General features: G+C 36.2%; 1 long non-coding RNA gene across 1 annotated transcript; it reads left to right on the top strand.

Moving 5' to 3' along the window:
• Positions 1–16,980: 16,980 nt before the first annotated feature.
• Positions 16,981–17,989, top strand: LOC141282982 (uncharacterized). Its single transcript, XR_012337917.1, has 3 exons — positions 16,981–17,153; positions 17,296–17,407; positions 17,547–17,989. It is a non-coding gene; the product is annotated as an uncharacterized lncRNA (long non-coding RNA).
• The last annotated feature ends 1,426 nt before the right edge of the window (positions 17,990–19,415 follow it).

The raw sequence follows: 19,415 nt of genomic DNA, 5'->3' as shown, positions 1-19,415 counted from the left end.
GCTCTCTCTATATTAAACTGTATTTGCAATGGATCACTGCCATTGTGAAGTAGTTTCTGAAGGCTTCATGTGCTGCACTCCTCAAGCATTTAGCTACGCTTTTCTTTCCTGTTGTCCAACGTTTTACACTTCTTGAAGAGTGAAACTGCTCATATTGAAGTGAATCGGCATTTGCTATTTTATAGCTCAGGATACATCAATGAGATCTCAGTCAGTGTCTCGGATGTTTATCCTATAAAATGAGAAATAAAGTTGAAGCTGGTGGTGTAGTGGGGAGTGCTCTGCATGCTTTTGGCAACCCAAGTTCGATTCCAAACTTGAGGTCCTTTACCAAACCCATGTCTTTTAGGGGCCATTTCCATAAAAGTTGCCTAATGTCTGTCAAACTTTGTCAGGGGCTCGCACGATCACCCGGTGGAGACCATCCAAGGCTAGGGGGCATACTTTCAAGACTAGAGCAATTAAATTATCTATTTCCCCATTTTTTGTTACATATACATGGTTAAAAAGTGCCTAATAATATTTCTATAGGCTAATAAAATAATATCTGTATTACAATTTTTTTCATTAGGCTATTATTTTTGGTGCCCCCTCAGCACTTGGTGCCCTACGCACAGCGCGTGATGCACGTTTTGGGAGCGGCGGCACTGCCCTCTCTACACCCTGTACTTTCCTGTCCTCTCCTTACATACTGTCTTTCAGATAAAGACAAAAATAACTTAAAAGTGAAGTTATTAAATGAACTTGGTTAGCATTTTTATGATATTTTTACGAATTTGATAAGAAATGCATGAATTCAAATCCATCATGAGACATTTTTGCTTTTAAACTTTTCCTCAATTTTAATTTGCACGCCTTTAATCTCAAAACTGTATCAGAGAAATATTTAAGATAATAAAGAGATCTCATTTCTGACTTCACTGTACTTTCCTACAGTGCGTTACGTCATTGTGCTTTTACAACACATTCCTCCTTTTTAACGGCGCTAATCTCTCCTTCCAGTCGAGTGCCAGAGATCAACATCCGGTAAATGACTTATATTCATACAAAAAAAAGAAAAACAGAAACATGAGGGGTAGGTTGTTGAGAACGGAGGCGTTTGGGAGGGGGGCTAAAGGGATTTGCTACAGTTAATCTTTTCCGTAGAGTAGATACGTGGGTTCGCCCGTTCTGTGCTTTGTTGACAGAAGTGGGCTCCATTGTAGGGGCTCCAGAGGAGGGGGTCTTTTGAAGGGCCTGCTATCGTCCCTCCGCATGCGCGCCGCTCTCGTCCTGCAGCCGGCTGATAGGCCGGCCTCAGCACGCTGGGAAGATTGAATTGAAGTGTCACACTCGAGGCACACGGCCCTGCGTGAGTTCGAGGTGAAGAGGGGAGATGCGACGCTTCCGCTGCCGACTTACACGAAAGAGCGACCGAACGCTCGCCCTCCCTCTCGCCGCCGCTCGTATTTGACTTTGTGTGCTTGGCTGGTTTTATTATGACAAGCAAGCTGAATGCTGAAGGGGGATTAAACTGTTAAGCAGACATCAGAGGCTGTCTAATGTTTAATGCAAGAGTGTGCGCATGTAAAAACTGATAATGAATACAAACAGGACGACATCTTATTTGCTGTGTTTTTTGTAGGGTGACTGGAGAACTTGACATCTTCGGCTATCCTCTCTCTTAATCTCGAAAGCCCCAGCCCAAAACGAAACACCTTCCTAATTTCCTAATTTCTCAAGAGCTCCCCGTAAATTAGTTTCTGGGGTTTTCCAGAAGGGGCGGGCGCATGACTCTTGTTTTTATCAACTTAAAAAAAAAAAAAAAATTCTTAATGGTTACAGTAGCATTTTGTGCAATACTTTGCCGTCTGGGTCAAGAACTGTTTAAAGTGTTCCTGTAGCCCAGCCAATAGATCATTATTTTAGCAGCGCACAGGTTTTGGGTTCGATTCCCAGTTAACACACATACTGATAAAATGTGTGGACTTAATGCACTGTGTGTCTGCCAATAAATGCATGAAAATGTATTTGAAGCAACAGTGTATATAATGTTGGATTATGGGGTGTGATGGACACTTTCATAGATTTAAAATCAATCAGACAGAATGAAAGGAACCTAAAAGCAAAGATTTTGTGCGTTTTTACACCAACTAAATTAATGAAAAAGAGACAACATGTTAAACAATGTACAATAGCCAGTGATGCGCGGGTTGATCTTAAATGAGCGGGTACCTGCGGTCGACCACGGTTACAAGTCATCCAAAAATATTTTTTATGATATTCGTGTCGCGGTCGGTCAGGTTGTTTGAAATAAAGATGCCAATTAAACCTTTGCAATTTATATACTGTAGTACTAAAAATGAGAGCCAGGAAGCAGGTTGGGTACAGTTATTTTTTATTTTATTTATTTTTTGTGTTCCGAGTTGCGGGCGGGTTAGTTGAAAACGACGGTCGGGTGCGGGTTGTTTATACATTGACCTGCGCATCCTTGACAATAGCAAATTATGCTCAATCTCTACCCATAACTGACTTTTAATTTTTAACCAAGGTGATTTTTGGTGAATGTATGAAGATTTTCTGACGTTCTCAGGCAGAAGTCGACTCTGGGCCGGATCCATACCTGATCCGGGCCAAAGTCAGTTGCTCTTGTGTGTCTGGGGTTTACACAGATGTGCACACAGATGTCCTCTCAGAGTAATCCGTGTAAGGTGCATTTCATCACATTAAGTATGCACACGCTAAACAAAGTGTACAAATCTTTTGTGAAACATATGTTTTGCTTGAAAAGTTTGTTTGTGCTGTATTTCTTAATGCCATTTGGTCGAATAGTTTGTTTTATATAACAAAAACTATCATGCATTTTAAAGTTTAGCTTAATACTTCATGCAACATGTTAAAAAAAACAAATTGAGCGGTTGAAATGACCAAAATGTACATCTCTTTTTTTTTCAGTGAGATGAAGTGGCATTACGGTGAGTGGGATGGATGCCGTATGTTGTACTCGAGGAACAAGTAGAAGATCATCACCTATGATAATGAAGAGCAGAGAGGAGACGCTATGGCGGATTTAAAGGTCACTCGCTAACGAATAATTGCTTTTTACATCCTCCACTACGTTTAACAGGCCCGAGGCTTGACCTCACCGGCAGGGGCAGTAAATATGCCATCTTCACAATGCTCGCATGCGTACCGACACTGTCGGCTTGTGTTCAGAGCACATTTACTGATCCGAGGTCAGGGCGGTCCATCCGAGGGCCGCCATTAATCAAGAGAAATAATTCAGCTGGAAACACAGATGATCAGAGCAGGACTGACCCAAAGAGAAGGGTCAATCGATTAAGAAACACATTTAAGATTATATAAATAAATAAAATGATTTTACTTTTTGGTAAACTTCATAACTCATAAACTTCCTACGTCTGAGACAGAGAAATCACAGGTGAGATCATCTCGAGAGTAAAACATGGAGAGCAAATGGATTGGATTTTCATAAAAATGTCCCACTTGTGTGTTGTGTATCTCCTATGACGATCTCGATACAGTTTCAAATTGTGCTCAGATTTAAAGAAAAACTTAATCCTGTTATCAGACATCTCAATGCATAAGCATTTCTTTCAGGACATTGTGTCTATTTCTCCTAGGCCTTGTAAAAGAACCATCTAGGACAAAGTGGATACTTAAATGAGACAAGTCTCCTGAGCAATAAAAGAGCAACGTCTGAGAAACAACATTTTCTTTGAGGTAATTTAATGCAGCACTTTGTGTTACGCGAACAACATAACAACACGCATTGCTCTCCGTTGCATGTCAGCGGGCTTCCCCTAAACCACATGTGCCACAGAAGACCCCAAAATAACAAAATTCGACCACAAATAGGAACCACCTTGCAGTTAGTAACAGGCGTTGAGAGCTTGAAATAGTGAGTTTGACATGTCTCCGTGGAGAACAGAGACTCTTTGGGAATGGCATCTTACTGATGGAGTTCTCTCATCGGGGGACTCCGGATCGTGGAACATGTGGCCGGAGAGTTCTTACGAGAGCTCCCCGCGTCCCGTCTGACTGCTTTATGCATCTCAAAACACGCTCGCATACTTTTAGGGGTTAAGAAAACAGGAAAGGATTGAGCGGGTTTATTATGATGACATGTTTAAAACCCAAAAAATAAATAAATGCCCGAGAAACGAATGAGACGTTCATTGAAGCAGGATGTTAACTTTTTATTCACGATCAATACACAGTCGAGTGTTTTAATGATTTAGAGACTGTAAATGGATGTTAAATAATTTAAAACAAAAACTTTTAATGTTGCATCAACAATTAAAGATGAAATGAACCAAACGAAGCTTGTTTGTATATGATATATCATTGCACAATTACAAAATAAAAAAAGCATTTGGGCACTTTTTTGTTATCAAATGGAATAATGCATAGTTTTAATACAGTATATCAAACTATTTTGGGGTCATCTGTATTTGCTTATTTGTTCATTTATTAAAGAATGCAATATGCATGATTAGTTAATGGGTTATTGTTTGTTGATAGTCTCTCCGGTTAATCTTGAGAGGAAAGACGCAGGATTTTTTAAGTGTTTAGAAAACCTTTCTGAAAAGCTTAGACTCCTCTAACAGTGGCACAAAGACAAGAGTTACTCCATTCAAAGAGAGAGAGAGAGAGAGAGAGAGAGAGAGAGAGAGAGAGAGAGAGAGAGAGAGAGAGAGATTTGATATTCAGTGTGTATTTGATGGAGGCAGAACCACAGCTCCTCCCTGTGGTCCACATACTGGATTACTCCAACCGCAGTTACATGCTTTCCATTTATCCCCTCTCTCTCTCTCTCCCTCTCTTTATCTCTCTCTCTTTCGCTGGCTCACTCTCTCGCCCTATCTCTCTTTTATTATGTATATTATGTGCGTGTATGTGGTTATGCAGACTGTTTAGTGGTTACTTTCTAAATTATAAAATAAACTTATGCCAAAACTCAAAAATCTCTTTCTTTTTGCATGCATGCATTACAAGTTTAATAAACATTATTTTTTGTTATGTTAAAAAACTTGTATCCCAACTTATATGCAGAACATCTCAAAACATCAGCACTTAACGCTGTTGTATTATCCTGCATTTAAAAAGTAATGGGAACAGACTGGACATCAGTTTAACTAATCTTAAAGGTGATTATTTAATGATATCTTTAATATTTTTTTATTGTGCATGGGCAGCTGTAAGCCATTACATTAATTTCCCCCATTAGGGGTGCATTTTACTACATCTTTAAATATTTTGCTTAATTTTATTTGTCCTAATGCTATCAATAAGATTGTACTGTTGTAGTCTAAGCCCCGTTTTCGTCCTCAAAATTTACAAAAATCCCAAAACATCCTTAGAGTCGGTGTGGGCTTGGCAATGTTCTTGCTATTCTGCCATGAATCTTTTGTGTCTTATTGCATGCGACTGAGCATGTGCGAGACCCCGGGGTGTTGCTGCGGCCCATCCAGCTCTCTTTCTCTCCTGAGGGTGCTTTCACTCAGGTCCTGGTCATTTCTTCCGTGCATCCTCGCCTGTCTGTCGAGCTCTCGTATATTGCTCTACGTCTTCTCATTCTTCATCCTCGAGGAAGAGGTAAAAAACTCTGACATTTGGAAGAGATTGGTGGGAAAAGCAATCTTAGATCACTTGGTCCCAGCAGATCACACACAGCTTACCGGGGGAACGCGACTCTGCCATTATTTGAACCCGTAACTTCTTTACAGCTAAAACGCTGCAGCTTTAGCTATTTTCCTGCTCGTGTCCTCTCCTCCGGTTTAATGGGTGAGAGCGCGCACGCCGCCCGCTCGTGACATTAGTAGTTTACGAAGACGTCTGTATGATGGGCCTCAGCTAAGAGCTTTAGGAGTCCCACACCATATGTTTCCTCCCAGGATCACCTCGTCGCACAGAATTACAGCAACCTGAGCTTAAAAAACACAATTAGTTAAAGGTGAAGCGTTTTAAGTCCCCGTTGCACATGCAGGGTGGTCACCAACACAATCCTCCTCCGGCTAAATGTAGCTTACAGTAGATGTGTTCGGTGATGTGGCCTTCTTTTATCCCTGGAAATAATCAGTGTCCATTCTTCAATTCATGTTCATATTTTTTAATAATGTCTAAACACTGTGGTGCTAATAAAATATTAGTTTTAAGTGTGTTATTTTAGGACATACAGTATATTAAACTGTGCAATGGCTCATGATCATTTTTAATTAAATATATACAAGTACATTTAAAAAAATCTATTAGCACAATGGAGCCAATTCTGTAATATGTCTATTAATATGTAAAATGTTTAGTTTGACTTACTATTAATATACATTTATTTCATTTTGTACTGAAAAATAATGATAGTTTTACTCAACATTTTTGTGTCTCTATTTGTGTTAGCATTAAAACTTACATGCAACATATATAAATAATTTTATATTTTATGCATTTGGCAGATGTTTTTATGTGTATACAATTTACCTCTTGAGATCAAACCCACAATCTTTCGAACTACAGTAACGCTCTTTCTCTTGAACTTTTACGTTCATACTAATCAGAATACTGATTTGTTTAAATTGAAAATTTTAATTTATGTAATTTGACTGATATCGTGGCTTTTGTTTTTGTGATCTGCCGCTCTCTGTGCTCAGACCGAGACTCAACCTGTAGATGCAAAACGTCAAGCACTTTTAGTGAATCTATTCCACCCTCGGTCCAGCCAATCACCTTTAGCGACTGTTTTTCCACATAATGGACTTCCAAATGGATCTCCAATCACAAAACTTCCTTCTTGATCTCTTTAAGGAAAAGATTAGCTCATGTTTACAACCCTGGATATGGACTTTCATTTCCGAGTTGAGGCTTTCAGGAGAAAGAGGCTTTGTGTTTCACGGCTGCGTGTGTAACGTACACCTTCGCCCAAATAATGGTCCATTCTGAGCCTTGTTATGTATGTTTATAGGAGAGGGACCACACTCTGATATCACGGTAAAAGTAATTTTATTTATAACAATAAAGTTAATATTTGCAGAACTATAGTTTTAGAGTAAAACTGGTTATCTCTAAGTTTTGATTGGAGGAAGTTGTTGTAAAATAGTTAAAATCATGGTTCCCACGGGTCCTTGAAAGTTTGTATATCTGGGGGAAAAAATGCAAGGCTCTGGGAATTTTTTTTTAAATATACATACATAGGTACAGGTCATTGAAAGTCCTTAAATCTATTTTATGCAAGAAGTTTTCTGGAAAAAAATCCATATTATTCCCTGTGTAGTGTAGGATAATATCATAAAAATTCTAGACTTTTTAAGCACACATGCTAAACTGTTCGCTTTAAATGCTTAAATCTTCTGTATGCAAATGTTGATTCATACCAAAATGCTTTTTTGCATAGTTGTGTTTGACACATGAAACCGTCTCGGGTTACGTATGTAACTGTTGTTCCCTGAGAAGGGAACGAGACGCTGCGTCTCCCTTGCCATACTTTCTGCGTCCCTGTAACACCGTCTTTGGCAATATTTCAGATAGCGATATACTTCCTGGCTCCTGCGTCACCCTGTCTTTGTTATTAAGCCTCACCATTGGTTGAATTTGATATACACATTCAGACACACTTACCCCTGGAGGCGTCCCCAAAATGTCACCACAGCGACACAGCGCAAGTTCCCTCAAAAGGGAACTGTAACAATGTATCTTAAAAGGTAACATGTAAAAAAAGGTAAAATGTAACCTTGCTCTCACTTGAAATGTGTCCCCACATTTAGTCCTTGAATTTGTGGGTATTGGACCTGTAAAGTCCTTGAAAGGTCCTTGAATTTGAAGTTAACTAAGGTGTGGGAACCTTTTAATATGCACAGCTAGACCTGTAACTAGACATCAGATGATAAAATAAAGATTTATGTGATTGTGCATAATAAAGTAAATACGTTTCCCTTAGATTTTATGTTGATTTTAACAAGATTATATAATATAACAAGGTCTTGTTCACTTTGACGTTCCTGTTTTTTTCATATTTGGCAACACCCTTACATCTAAATATAACAGTCCTGCACGCTAAAAGTCATGCATATATTTACCATGGTATAAACCATATGGCAAAATTTCTACCATGTGACACAGCCCTTCTGTAATGTCACATACTGTATGCATACTTATATGTTTTCATCCTAAAACCCTGAAACCTGCCCGAAGCTTCCGTTCCATTCACGTCTCACTTTCTCTCCCCTGGACTCCTTTGTGTCTCATCCTGTCTCTATTTTCTATTTGCGTCTATTTGGTTTTGGCATTTTAAGGACGTACGAGGTCTTTTAAGCAAATGGAGTCTTCATATGTCCCCAATCGGAGGGGTTTGGTTAGGAGCTTGCCCCAAGCCAACTGAACTTTGCCTCTTTCTGCTCCTTGCTCTAATACTTCCTCCAGCGCGGGGGCCGGGGGGCCGGGAGAGGGCCGCTGGAAAACAGCCCGCGGCTCTACAGCTGATAATTTCACCAAATTTGCATCTTTTACAGGCAGTTATAAGGATCCTGCCTCCGAGGCCCACGGCGAATATTACACAGTCATATTCGGTCTTTTCCACTATCAGCCCCGTCTCTCGAACCCTCTCTCTCTCTTTCAAACTTGCCCCGCGGGAGATCTCATCCTCTCCCATCTACCCGTTCAGTGTGCGAGAGTGTGTTTGTGAATGCCTGTGGCATGCTGGCACTTTGCTTGGCATCTGGCGCATTTTAACGGTGAAGATGCAAAGACGAACACGTTAGTTGATTTATATATAAGTGTGTTTGTATGGAGCATGTTTGTTTAATGTAAAAAGTGATGTTTTGAGGGATTCATGATGTCATTCTCACTTGCTAATGCACTGTGTAAAGACTCTGATTGACAGCTTATAAAGCTGTGAAATTAATGAATGAAATGAAACTTTGATGCTCCAAATCTCAGCGTTAGATTTAACCTGGATATATAGGATATAAAGTCTACATCCTGATGAGCTGGGACTAAAAATGTATTTTTCATATACAGTAGTAGTCCTGCTCATCTTATCAGTTTTAAAATGGTCCCTTAATTGACTGAGATCAAAATCGTGCATCTTTCCCAAAGTTTGCCCTGGTCTGCAGCTGGGATGTTTTATCAGATTAAAACAGGTTAAGAATTGCCCAAATGAAGCCGTAAGACCGTGCACATTTAAAATAGCTGTAATGAGCATTCCTGCAATTTACAAGAACAAAAGAGCCATTAGCTGCCATCAAACACTGTCACCTTGTCAAAGAGTCTAAAGTATGTCTCATTTAAAGCTACAATTACCCATGCCTGTAAATGTGGTTTTCAATAGAAGTATAAATGCTCTGTTGAGATGATCATTAGCCTGCTGTTAGTCAGATATCTACGACTAAAGTCTTGTCTTGTGTTAAGACTCTTCTTAAAGCCAAACAAGGATTTTATGGTGTTTGAAAGAAGATTCCCAGCATGTCCGATTGTTTAATAGCGATTACAGCTGTACAGACAAATGTGAATTTGCCTAAAAGGATTTTTTTCACATGCATAATGACAGCCTCAGGGTGGATTTAGTCAACGCTGGCATTATGTGAAACAATATCTCTTATGTAAACAGGCCCGGAGACTGTGGCATAAATGGGAAATCATTTAAAACATTGTTTTGAGCTGATAAATTTGTAATTTCTTCACATCAAGAAGCACAAAATTGCAATTTCTCATTTTTAAGTTTCTTTATTATTGTTTGTATCACACACTAAATGGCTCAGAAGTGAACTAGGGTGTTACTTAACAAACCTCACATTGTCTGCATGTTGGCCATTTAAGTCACTTTCAGTAATAGCACAAGAGATGCGATACGGAGGAGAAATGAAAACAGGCACTTTTACCTCACTATTAAGCTCTCTTAAAATGTCCACTAAAACTGAGAGGACGTTGTCATTGGAAACATTTTCTGCTCCCCCCTCTGCAAACGTTGCCCCCAAGTTTCAATAAAATACGTGTTTCATAATTTGCCAATAAATTTGATATTCTTTATAGGTCTATAACCAGCCCATGTTTGACTGATTTACTCTGAAAGGTCAGTTTGTATGTAGAAGCGAATGGTAAAACATTTAAGCAGCTGTGTGTCTGCCACTTGGATAGAATCAAGTGTGTTTCACAAAATCTGACGTACGTTTAGCCAAAGCACAAAAACTGAAGCGGAGCGGTGGATGACATTAATAAAAGTGCCTTGTTTTGGGATTTTCTCCCTCTGTAGGTTTCGGGTGACCCACTAGGATCTTTAGCGGGTCTGGTTTGGGTTAAAGCTCTTGTTTTGTGGTCTGACTGCTGTAAATCCTGGTTTATATTTTGACAGTCGTTTTACTGTAGCTGCATGAGACACCAAAAGGCTGTGACACACATGTACAGTAGCTAAAAGCTGGTTTGAATGATGTGTGAATGTCTCTCAATCAATGCGTGATTGATCTAAACATTTATGCATTTATTATTTGTATACATAAATCTAAATCATACAAAACAAATGAAGAATGTGCAGAGCATTTGGATAGACACTTATTGATAAACTAGAAGAGATTTAGTTTTGCTCACAACATAATTTTAAAGTTTTACTGTTTTATTTTAAGACATAAAATGGAACAAATATTAAGTAAAATAAAAAAAAAAATCCACCACTTTTGAGTAAAAATACTTTGTACATTTTTTTATATTTTATGCTTTGTTTAATTATGTAAATCCATTTACAGGATTCCTTTAACTACCAAAGCACCCAGCGGAGTCTGATTGCAACTTCACTATGTACTTAACTGAGAGAGAGAGAAAGAGAGAGACAGAGAAAGACAGAGAGAGAGACAGAGACTAGGTTAAATGCATCAGGTGATTGCAGAAGTTTGGATTTTTTTTAAAGTTACAGCTTGTTTTCATAGTATGAGCCCTTTTCTTTCATAAGATGAAGGACAGTTTTGGCGCTTTTCCATTGCATAGTACCCCACGGTTTAGTTTAGTTTGGGTCGGGTCAGCTTACTTTTGGGAGCTTTTCCATTGGGTGCAGTACGTAGTACCCGATACTTTTTTTCGTACCACCTCGGTTGGGGTTCCAAGCGACCCGAGCTGATACCAAACGTGACGCGAAAACACTGTAGATCACTGATTGGTCTGAGAGAAGCGTCACGTCATCGCTATAATGTAAATATTAGCTTTAGCTTACTGCTAGCTTGCGCTGTCTCAAGCAAACATGTTGTTATCTGTGTTCTGCAATAAGTTTCCAAACACCCTTTTAGCGATGAAAAACATCCGCAGGTTGAGAATCCGGGACACCATAACAGTTTTTTCCAGACTTGCAGTTTGTGGCAGCACATTCGCGACGTGCACGTCCGCATTATATATGCTTAAATGCAATTTGAATGAGGCTCAGTGAAGCGCCGTGGTCGGGTATTTGAACAGAAACTGTCATGTGAGACAGAGGCAGTTATAAACGCGATGTGCAAACATCTATTTGTGGTGGCCAATTTTAATTTTGTGGCAGACTGAGAAATAAATGAATGTATGGGAATGTACAACAACGCTCTCACTTGTATGATGTCACAGCAGTAGGCAGCGTAAATATAACGACACGCCTATAATCCCTCCCACTACGAAGTGATACTAAACTCGATGGAAAAGCTAACCACGCCAAAGTGAGGTGAGCTGACCCGACCCAAACTAAACTAAACCGTGGGGTACTATGCAATGGAAAAGCGCCATTTGATTCCTTACTTTATAACCCCTTTAAATCTGTGCAGGAGATAAGGGATGTAAATTGCAGTAAATTAAGCTAATAAATAATCTAATGAGAAAACCATTTGTCCAATTAAATGATCAGCTCATGTTTCAAAGAGTTTATTCAGACGATGAACATTTCTGTTGTTTTCATCTTTACTTCAGGTAACATAAAGCTTCTGTGAGTCAATAAGATATGATATGTGATCCTGGACCAAAAATCCTTAAGTAGTATTGTAGCAATAGTCAACAATACATTGTATAAATCTAAATATTTTGCCAAAAATCATTAGGATATGTAACAATCCGGTTCCATGAATATGTTTATATTTCCAACCATACATATATCAAAACATTATTTTTGTGAGTGGATGCAGTTGCAATGGTGATTTTCTAATGTCTAAAATGATTAATTCAATATATTCATTTTTTTTAAGGTAAGTGGTTGCAATCAATTTATTTAAGCTACATTTAAACAAAAGTTTTTGATTTTACTTTACTTTACTAATCTTTTTTTTCTTGATTGCAACCACTTACCTTAAAAAAATGTGAGTAAATTAAATCATTTTTTTCAGTGTATATCTCGGCCAAATATTGTCCTATCCTCACAAATCGTACAACAATGGAAAGGTTAGGTCAACTTTTAGATGATATAATTAGAGGACACCCCACTTGTGTTAGCCAATCAGAAACTTCCAATCTGCCACTCAATCAATCCTTTATATCAATGCTTGTTTGGTTTCCTAACATTGTTGTTTAACAAGTCTGTGGGCCCTATTTACAATGATCTAAAGCGCACGGCACAGAGTCTAAAGAGGGTGTGTCCGAATCCACTTTTGCTAATTTAACGAAAGGTTTGTGCACCTAGCACACAGTCTAAAAGCGTTGTTCCTATTCCTGTAATGAGTAATGGGTGTGTTTTGGGAGTAACATGCAATAAACCAATGAGAGTCTCATCTCATCCCTTTTAAAAGCCAGTTGTGCTCGTGCCATGCCGATTCCCTATTTAGATGGCGACATTTTTTAAACCGAAAAACTAAGCGGAGAAAGAAGACCCCCAGTTTAAGATTGATGTAAAAAATTGCATTGTTTTTATTTGTATTGAAATTATTATTTTTTTAAACCTTTGGTTCTTTTTAAAGTTGTACAATTAGCAGTTTTTTAATTGCTGTAAATGAATGGATATATGGACACATGATTAGTGTAAAAATAAATAATTACAAATATGCAAGAAACGGTTTGTACTCTAAAAATACTTTATTTGTAACAAACAGGAAATAACGAATTTACAAACATGTGGAAAGTCGAAACCTTTTAGCACTCGGACAGTGCCGTGAGTGTTCTAAAATTCATTACTTAAATAAAGTTTTCATCTCATATTCAGGAGTACAAAGTCATCATATGCAATAAATCCGTGGGGATAACATTTAAAAAGTAACATTTCAAAATAAATGTAATATTTGCATTTGTTTAATAAAGCAAAACATTCAATTACTTACCAGGCTACAGGTCAAGTGGCTCTTTACGCCTTTTAACGTCTTATTATCGGTCCTCATTTATGTCCAAGAAACTAAAAAAAATATATTTTACATTTTATTACTTTAATTTTTTATATTCAAAAACTTTTGTGTGCTGCTGCACATCCATACATGTGATAAGCAAACGCACGTTGTCGTCTCGTTTATAAGCGCATATTACTAACACTCTCTTTAAATAACAAAAACAATATTGCACCATTTAGACCAGGTTTTTGTTGGTCAATGGCATAGTCTATTTTAGTTGCCTCAAAATAGCAACGCGCCAACAATGCTCTCGAACACACCTCGTTTTAAGACAACACCCATGGGTGCAAAAATGCATTTGCTCTTTAAACAACGTGGCGCTGAACTGAAAATGATAACTGCGCCGGGCTCAAACTAGCAAAAAACACTGCAGTTATTGATTTATAAATGCGTTGTTAAAAGGAATAGGTGTCTCCTTCTCAGTTCACAAAATTAGGAAAATGGCTAGAGGAGTTGAAATTTGAAGTCAAGGCAGTTACACCTGCAAACACAGTAAAACAGCTGAACCCATGACTTATTTCAGCGGTTGGATTTATGTCGTATAAAGACACACTTTATCTATACAAGACTGGACATTTTTGTTTTGTGTACCGTGCACATTTACCACTGAACAGACTTTTACGTTCCAATGCCACAAATGTCAACGGATCCAAACATATTTCTCAGAGGAACTAAAAATTGCCTGTCCGTTTTTCTCTCTCAGTCCAAAATGAATGTTTATATGAGGTAGTTTTTGCTGACATTATTGACTGATGATTGTGTCAATGACTTGTATTTCCACTGGCTGTGTCCGAATGGCAGAGCCCGTAAAACCATGTTTGCATGATGTTATGTCTATTTACTTTTTCCGGAAATCTAAATGATCGTTGACTAATTGATATGCTGAAATATTCATATAGTGTAGTGTGCAACATAAATCGTAGGCATCCAAAAACAACAGTTTTTGGATAATAAAATTTTGCGTTCTGGCATGAAAGTAATGTTAACATTGGAAGTGTATAGAGGACGAGTCTGCCTGCCTGCCTGTCTGTCTATCTAAGTTGAATTCAGAAGGCACTAACTATGGGTATATTGAAGATGATTATTATCGTGATGAGGTTTATGGGTCTTCGTTCTGCCTCAAAGATAATCTGAAAGCTTTAATGAGGGTAGTTTCCTATTAATAGTCTTACTTTACTTTTCTTTTAATTTTTTTTTTACCATCCTACATTTATGATTACTCTAATATTATACTATTGTTTCGAAATAAAACAGAATCTATTCTCCACCAATAATATTTAAGTTAGTAGCACAATGCAATATAGTTCAATCTAAAATCCACATTTGTTTAAAACAAATTTTAGGGATGATTATTTGGCGTGTGAAAGATTGTCATGAACTCTAAACTTGTTGAAAACAAATGGGTTACGTGTTCTATGAAATTTAATGCCAATATGCTTTGTGTCCATGCCTGTCAATGATTGATTTCCCGAAATATTTTCTATAGAAATGGAAAAATCTAGTAAAACAAAAGACAGCAAAGATTTTTATCCCGGCTCAGGAAGCACAAGAGAATAAGCGTGACCTTGTCCAGGGCAGTGTTCCTTATGTGCCATATCCGTAAGTTTTCATACACCCCACCCAGGGGCTTTGGGCTAAGCTCACTTAATTTTACATGTTCTGGGTGCCTTCGACTCATTTTGCTTTGTTTTTCATTAAATCACTCAATTACACACACACATGTTTCACAGCACTGTTATTGGCATCTGTCAACTGTGTTATGGGTTTGGTATTAGCTGCAGTAGTGCACTTGAACGGGGTGTGCTGTGGGTACTGTTCTCTATGGATATTAACTAGTATTCATTGTTACTTTCAGAGCCTGGCCTGCCTTAATTGTTTTTACAGTTGGACTGGGAATATTGATTTATTTTTCTGTGTCTACACTAATTGTATACAAGCTTTGGATGGAAAACCAGCAGCAGTATTTTATCAACTGTATCATAGTAATTAGATGTAGAAGATTAGACACAGATTCTGAGGGAAAGATTAGCATTTAAAAAGGAAAAGTTTCAAAGCGCAGACTAACAGAAGCTAATAAAGAAGTTAGTTAGCATATCATTTAGTCTTTCTATTGAGAAAAGTTACAAAACACAATATTTGTGCTCAGTCACACCTTGATATGATTTTAAACAATATGACAGAAATTGGCAAAAGCACTGCCCTTGTGAAAAATTAGTGTACTTAAGTGTATTGAAAGCATACTTTTTGTGTGCTTAAAATAATAAAAGTATACTTTTTGAGAAGTGCACTTGCTGATAATATAATATAATATAAATTAAAGACCACTTAAGCGTAATTAAATGGAATACACTTTAATGACACTATTTATTAACACACTTAAGTGCACTTTTTACAACTGCACTTTGTAAGAATATGTATTTAATTTTAACTTATATTAAGTACACTTTCATCATAATATTTATAAACACACTTAAGTGCACTTTTAAAAATGTACTTTTTAATAATGTCTAATTAAGCTTAATTTAAAGAAAGTACACTTTCATCATAATATTTATAAACACACTTAAGTGCACTTTTAAAAATGCACTTTGTAATAATATCTAATTAATTTGAACTTATAGTAAGTACACTTTCATTATAATATTTATAAACACACTTCAGTGCACTTTTAAAAATGCACTTTGTAATAATATCTAATTAATTTCAACTTTTAGTAAGTACACTTTCATAATAATATTTCACTAACACACTTAAGGACACTTTTTAAAAATGCACTTTGTAATAATATCTAATTAATTTTAAATTATAGTAAGTACACTTTCATTATAATATTTATAAACACACTTAAGTGCACTTTTAAAAATGCACTTTGTAATAATATCTAATTAATTTCAACTTTTAGTAAGTACACTTTCATAATAATATTTCACTAACACACTTAAGGACACTTTTTAAAAATGCACTTTGTAATAATATCTAATTAATTTTAAATTATAGTAAGTACACTTTCAACATAATATTTATAAACACACTTAAGTGGACTTTTAAAAATGCACTTTTTAATACTGTCTAATTAAGCTTAACTTATAGTAAGTACACTTTCATCACAATATTTCTTAACATACCTAATTACACTTTTTAAAAATGCACTTTGTCTAATTTAGTTTTACTTAAATGTAACCCTGGTTAAATAATTAAATATTATTATTTTAAAAGTGTGCTTAAATATAATAGAGACTATTCATACATCTACATTTATTTTATAAATAAGGAAATACATGTGAATAATTCAATCTGAATTATAAATCTGAAATGAGTAAACCAATCGGAGTGTTTAATTGTAAGCTCCGCCCCTTTTTTGCTTTCGGATCGCGTCTCCCCAGATAGCAAAAAATAGCAATGAGTCGGCGGACCACCGGCGGTGCTCTGGCGGCAGTAAGCGTCATAAGGGCGTAATCGCAAACAGGTCTGACGGCGGACCGCCGCGGCAGCCGCTTTTGCATAAATTAAGCAGTCGGTCCGCCGGCTGCATGCTGGCGGCATCTCGCAACAAATGAGAGTGACTTATTCAGCGGCAAAAGTTTCATCCCCGCCAGCGGGACGTACCTATAGCCGACAGCTTGGGGCTGGCGGCATATAGAAGCCATGCGGATATTTTTTGCTATCTGGGTCAGTTCAGAGGAGAGATGCAGAGCGACAGAGACACTCGATCTAACGCGAGAGTGTTTAATTTGATTAAATATGACTCTTAAGTTCATATAAACTGAAGAGATCAGAATTTAACTTGCATATATTCAATGATACAGCGTGATTGTGTGGATTGAGCACTTTTTGAGCTTTCATTTTGACCTGGTGAGTTTGTTATAATTACCAATGTTATAATTAGCCATAAAAACGAATGTCAACACTTTAAATGTCATATCATTTTATTTGTTTAATCCATACGAGACAAAGTAGTGTTGTGATGTTATATGGGTTGGATTGTTCATTGCAGTGTGATTATGTAAAACCACATGGTGCGTTGTGTTCACTGCTGTTCGCTGACGCCATTTTGGTTGCACGTGCCTGTGAAAGACAAAAAGAGAGAGAAACACGTGAATGGACAGGTATTTGTCTAAATTGTCATTTATTATGATGATGGCACTTATGTATGTATTTTATTTTTTTCCTGTATTATGTATAATTTTAATCATTATTGATACACAATATTGAATGTTTTTTCCTTTCGTATGAACATTCCTTGAGCTGGATTTTCCTAATTGATGGCGAGCCTCCCATTTCGACCTGATTGGATCACGAATCTAGAGGAAAGGACAATTTTCTATTTTAAATATTTTTCTTCAGACAAGTAAGAGGATACATTTCAGAAACTGTTTCCTTATTTTGTTTGTTTACTTTATTGAACTGAAACATTTCAGAAGCACAATTCTGATAATTTAAGACTGATCAATACTCCAATTGATAAGAACTTTGAACTTGAATACTGATTTCAGTGTGTTACATATATAATTTGTACCATCTTTGTACATTGATTGTGACTGTGATTTCTGTAAATGAGAAGTAATTTAGAGCGTGCACCCATAGTATATATAGTTAATTGTATTTTCATTGTTGTTACTATTTTTTGTGATTAAGGAAAGAAATAGAAAGGTTTCTCAATACTCAAAGTAAAATAATTTATTAATCAACTTACCTTCTGTCTCTGCTTGTTGCTCACTATCACTGCTACCTCCTCCTTCGTACCGTGCACCCTTCTGATCTTATAATTATGCCTGGTCCATAAGTAAGTGAGTTAATACCCGCTACATAAAGAAAGTACACTTTCATGGCAATATTTCTAAACACATTTAATAAATTATCATTAGACTGATGTGACCTACCAAAGACTTGTTAATTTAAAGTTCATACAGTTCTTTTTTAGTTGTCTGTTAAAATGTAAAAAAATTATAACTTTGAGTTTATTTTTTTCTAAGGGATGTAATTATTCAATATTGATAGTTGTTTGTTTGATTCCAATTTAACAATATTAAAATGAGTTTTTTTTTGTTTGGACATATACAACTCATAATTAATTTATTAAATGTACTTTTGCAAAACAAAAAATCTGATTCATAATTTGACTACCAAACTGTTTTATTGTCAGTGTAAGCATTGTGGTTTTTGTTTGTTTGCAATGCATTAAACTGAAATGAATACATATTTAATTAACTAGATTTGTTTTTCAGTATTTTGAGAAGTACATAAATATATTTCACATACAATAGAAGTAGTTAAAGTACATACTGTAGAAAGATGCAATGAAATCACTTCACTGCACTGAAATCCCAGTTCAACTGATTGCATTTAATTTTATATATTGGAATTTATTTGGCAAACTTGTATTTGAAACATTACATTTAATGAGTAATTAAATGTACTGTTAATATACATTAACTTATTTTTAATTTCACATTAATTGCTTGACAGTAGATTGAACAGTGCACTTTAAGTATATTCTAAAAACACTAGAAGCAATTATGAAAGTAGATATAAAGTTGTAATAAAGTACCAATTAAGTTGTTCCAAAAAATCACTCTTAATGGCAACTTATTACATTTTATTTCAACTTAATATATGATATATGTGAAATTAATTACACTTAATGTGCATTCAGTGCGCCGAAAAGATTGCATTTAATTCACACTTAAGAGTATTGTTAACAGACATTAAATTGCATTTTAAATCACATTAATTTCATGTCATTATATTGTGTAGTGCACTTTAAGTATATTTTAAAAACACTAGAAGCAATTATGAAAGTAGATATAAAGTTGTAATAAAGTACCAATTAAGTTGTTCCAAAAAATCACTCTTAATGGCAACTTATTACATTTTATTTCAACTTAATATATGATATATGTTAAATTAATTACACTTAATGTGCATTCAGTGCGCCGAAAAGATTGCATTTAATTCACACTTAAGAGTATTGTTAACAGACATTAAATTGCATTTTAAATCACATTAATTTCATGTCATTATATTGTGTAGTGCACTTTAAGTATATTTTAAAAACACTAGAAGCAATTATGAAAGTAGATATAAAGTTGTAATAAAGTACCAATAAAGTTGTTC

The sequence above is a fragment of the Paramisgurnus dabryanus genome, chromosome 1 (assembly GCF_030506205.2).
Source record: "Paramisgurnus dabryanus chromosome 1, PD_genome_1.1, whole genome shotgun sequence".
In the NCBI taxonomy this organism is placed as follows: domain Eukaryota; kingdom Metazoa; phylum Chordata; class Actinopteri; order Cypriniformes; family Cobitidae; genus Paramisgurnus; species Paramisgurnus dabryanus.
This window is presented reverse-complemented; position numbering and strand designations above follow the sequence as displayed.